The following is a 5,000-nucleotide window of genomic DNA, read 5'->3' on the forward strand; positions in this document are numbered from 1 at the left end:
GCTATGGAATAAAGTTTTGTGTTAACATGGGCAAAAAAAAAAACGTTGCGGGAAGTTACGAAATGCTCCAGACTGCATCTTGTATGAGCCGAACATCTGGGGTTTTTTTTTTTTTAACTAGCACAAAAGGTTCAAGGATAGTAGAGGAGAGGTGAGAGATGATAAGAAATGGGGGAGGGGCGGGGACGTCAGAACATGAGAGTCGGTTGAGAACGTTCGCAGTTTTCTGGATGAAGACCGTCGTGCGTCTATGAAGACAATAAACATAGTTTGGAGTTGGTGAGGTAATTGTACCAAAAATTATTCAAGAAGATCTGAAATTTGTGTAAAGTTTGTTCCCTGGGTGCTCAGTGACGAACAGAAGGTAAGATGCGTTGGTGACAGCAAAGAGAAGGTTGAGCTCATTACCTCCAATCCTAAAGTACTCGAGTCTCTAGTCACTTGTGATGAATGGTACAGCTACTTCTATGATCCAGAGATCAGGAGACAAAGTGCTCAATAGAATCAACCTGACTCCCCCAGCCCAAGAAAACCAGGCAAAGTAAGTCCACCAGGAAGCTCAAATGATCCCTTTGTTCGGTTATAAGGATATCATCTACATCTACTGGGTTCCCTCTGGTCAGACAGTCAACAAAGAGTGCTTTGTGGAGGCTTTAAGGCAGTTCAAGAAGAGCACTTCCACCCAGGTCGGTGGCCTGCACCAGCACAGTTCACCAGTCCATAATTCCATTCTGATAACCAACAGAGATGGGCATCAAAACTGCCCCTCACTCTCCCTACAATCCAGACCTTGCTCGCTGTGATTTTGGTTCCACCCCACCCCACCCCAAGCTGAAGAAGAACCTCAGGGGGTAATTGTTTTGAAGACATTGAGAAAATGAAGGAGGCTGTGACAAGAGTCCTGGGCACCTTCATTTTAGAGGACTCCAATAGGGCCTTCACGAAGAGGCTGGAGCGCTACAACAAATGCAAGGAGGTCAGAGAATCCTACCTCGAAAGAGATTACTGATTTGTACTTCATTGAAATTAATAAATGCCTCTCCTGAAACAGTCTTAAAACTTCTGGAAAGCACCTTGTGTGTGTGTGATCTTAGTTTTTCACCTTTTCAGTATTGAAACCAGCCACTTTTTTGTTTAAGTTAACGCAACTCTTGAATTTGTGGTTTTCCGAATCGCTTGGTATGTGTTTGTCTGCTTGTGTCCATGTGACCGTTTGTCCGTGTGTCCGTGTGTCCGTGGGTCTTTTATCGTTTGTCTTTTAGACTGCGTCCATGCTAGAGCACCGCCTCGAAGGATTTTTTAATCAAATGAATCGATCCCAGCACTTACTTTTTTAAGCCTGGTACTTGTTCCATCGGTTCTTTTACCGAACCTCTAGGTCACGGGAAAGTAAAAAAAAACAACACCGGCTGTCAATTTACGTCGATTTATGACCTAGAGGCTCCGTCGTTTCGGTAATACAGAGTGTCCCCAAAAAATTTACATCATTTGAAATGTGAATATTTGAGTAACTAGATATCCGAGGCAAACGAAATTAAATAGGCTTCCCCTGGAACGATAAAAGATTTATTTATCCAAATTCAAAGGAATATAGATATTTATAAACGATTACACAAAGCTTCACAAATGTTCAATATGCGCATCGCCAGTGACACGACACACGCCACGTCGGTAGTCCAAGCTCCTGCCAAACACGCTGTAGTATGTCTTGCGTAACGTTCTCCAGCACCTATGATTTTCTGCTTGAGTTCCTCTAGGCTTGTAGGAAGAGGTGGGGACATAGACCAGTCATTTCACATAACCCCATAGAAAAAAATCACATGGCGTCAAGTCGCGCGAACGTGGTGGCCATTTGAACAGCACATCGTCACATCACTGGCACGCCCGATCCAAATTTGGTTTTTACGCATTTTGTTAAAATTTGAGACCGTTTGAGCGAGAAATGGTTATGTAATTAGACTCCAAAATGATGTCAATTTTGGAGGGATACCCTGTATCATAAGTCCAGACATTATTGTCTCCAGTTCTAGGACATGTAGGGCTGGTTACCCTGTCACCCTTGGCGTATATGTGACTCAGATCACAACATTTCCTCCACACTACCACCACCTAACGGGATGCCAACGTACTGCAGGGTTACACATTTACAGCCGAGCAGACTGGAGCAACGTGAAATGAAGTATTTTGCTCAAGACCATAACACGTCGCTCGGTGCGGGAATCCTTTTCTACTCTAGACAAAAGGCCTGAAATTTTGGGGGAGGAGGCCAATCGATTAGATCGACCCCAGTACGCAACTAGTACTTAATTTATCGACCCCTTTGCCACTAAGCAAGGCGCCTTTACAAATCTGATATAGTTATAGATGAATATTCTCTGGTAGTTATTAATATATGTGTATGGTGCGAAGGTGCATGGCTTAGTGGTTAGGAGCATTCTGCTCACGATCACAAAATAGTGGGTTCGATTCTCAGCGGTGTATTGTGTCCTTCAGCAAGACACTTTATTTCACGTTGCTCCAGACCACTCAGCTGTCAAAAACATATGTACCTCTATTTCAAAGGACCAGCCCAGTCACACGCTAAACCTCCCTGAGAACTACGTTAATGGTACGTATGTGTGCGGAGTGTTCAGCCAGTTGCACGCTAATTTCACGTGCATGGCTGTTCCATTGATCGGATCAAATCGGGCACTCGTCGCCGTAACCGACGGAGTACCAGTAATTTAATTCCCCCACCCACCCCCACGTGGACGGTCATCGATTGGTATTGTCTTGTAGAACACAAATGACAGATGGTAGGTGAGTTACTGGAAACTGCAGCGCGGCAGTCTCTGTGTGATATACCGTATCAATTATCGATCTATGGGGGTAATCACCTTTCACTCTAATAACTAATGAACGACTAATTAAAGTACTTTATCTAATCAGGTATTTTGCTGTTACCTAGTGACAGATAACGGGGGGGAGGGTGGCGGGCAAACCATGGTTGTCAAGAATCAGCTGTCATCGAAATCATTTCATCTCAGTTCGTGATTTCTATAAATCTTCCGAAAGATATGATATACCTGTTAATTCATTAAGCAACAGGTATGAATTACAAATTATAAATAAATCATTTGTTCAGTTGTTAGTCGTATAGATAAAGGTTGCCGGGTACCTCTGTGTGTGTGTGTGTGTGTGTGTGTGTGTATGTGTGTGTGTGTGTGTGTGTATATATATATATATATATATATATATATATATATATATATATATATATATATATATATATATTTATATATATATATCTTTACTAGTTTCAGGTCGGGAACTGCGGCCATGCTGGGCACCGCCGTTAAGATATCCTTCAGATGCCGGGGATCGAACCCAGAGACTTCCGCATGCCAAGCGAACGCTCTATCAATGAGCTACATAACCCCGATTACGTATATATATATATATATATATATATATATATATATATATATATATATATATATATATATATATATATATATATATATATATATATATATATATATATATATATATATATATATATATATATATATATATATATATATATATATATATATATATATATATATATATATATATATATATGTTTATATATATACAATTGCAGCGTAGAAGGTGTTTAGAAGCCATTTAAAATAACACACAAAATCCGTTAGATTCACTTCAACATTTAAATTTAATTTGTGTTAAAAAAATTTTCGTCGCTTTGAGACCGCGACCTGTTCACTGACAAAATTCTGTGCTGCATCTGAGAAAGTAACAGTTAGTTCATGATATATACGTACGTGTGCATGTACGTATGTATGTATGTGTGCATCTATGTCTGTGTGCACGTTCGTCTGTGTGTACATACACATAGATAGGCAGACAGATAGATAGACAGACAGATAGATAGAGAGACAGATAGATAGATAGATAGATGGATAGATAGATAGATAGATATCTTTTTATTATAGCCACACAGGGCTAAATACAGAAAATGGACAAATTACAAAGTAGAGCTTTGGGGGGGGGGGGGATAATTTGGATCAAAAGGGATCACGGGAAGAAAAGAAAAAAAAAAAAAAAAAAAAACGTGGGAGGGGGCGATCAATAGGGATCGTGTATCACAGTCGATGTAAAAAACGGGGAACAGATTAGGTTTATCCGTGGAGAGAAAAGCCTACGGAAAAGACCACGGTCACCTCAGGCTTTTTTTTTTAAAGGTACAAGAAAGTAAGTACCTTCTCTCTTTTTGTCTCTTTTTGTTACAAGTCTATGCTTAAAATGGTGTCGTCTTTCATTCTTACCATTCTTGCCACATTTACACATTTTTTATTGAAACTTTCATTCGACAACACTTTCCTCTCTATCCTCATCCTCCTTTTCAAGTGGTACTTGAAAAAGTTGACGAGGGACTGACCAGAGAGGAAAGTGTTTGTTTGTAGACCTTTCAAACGCGTCCACCACGCATTCTTTTGCCATAGCTATCAGTGTTACAAAAACCGTTTTTCCTTCCCGTTTAAAGGAAGGTGGCGGAACAATATTCACGATAGACTCGGCTGATAAGTGGGCTCGTCCCACACGCGACAACAGCCGTTCGACGAAGGTCCACAGCTCTGAAATATCTGGACACTGCACGAGTGCGTGCAGAACGGTTTCGTCGCTCTGACCGCATCTCGGGCAGGTCGGTCCGGTGGTTTTCGAACCGTGTCTGTAGATCTTCTCTCGAACTGGTAGTGCGTCTCGATAGCATTGCCAAGCCAGGGATCTCTGGAAATTATCCATAGGCCCCGGCCCGAACGTCGTCTTGAAAAGGCGGGTTAAGAATTTCTCGTCGACACCCAGGTTTGCCCCGAGAGTGTCGTCAGACCTCCCCTCCACTAGTCCTCTATAGAACGCATTGGTCGTTTGGAAGTTGCACAAGTTTGATCCCGGACGGCAGAGCTGTTGTAGAGCTTGGCGATAGATAGATAGACAGACAGACAGATAGATAGATAGAT

The sequence above is a fragment of the Octopus bimaculoides genome, chromosome 15 (assembly GCF_046866305.1).
Source record: "Octopus bimaculoides isolate indiv1 chromosome 15, ASM4686630v1, whole genome shotgun sequence".
NCBI lineage: Eukaryota > Metazoa > Mollusca > Cephalopoda > Octopoda > Octopodidae > Octopus > Octopus bimaculoides.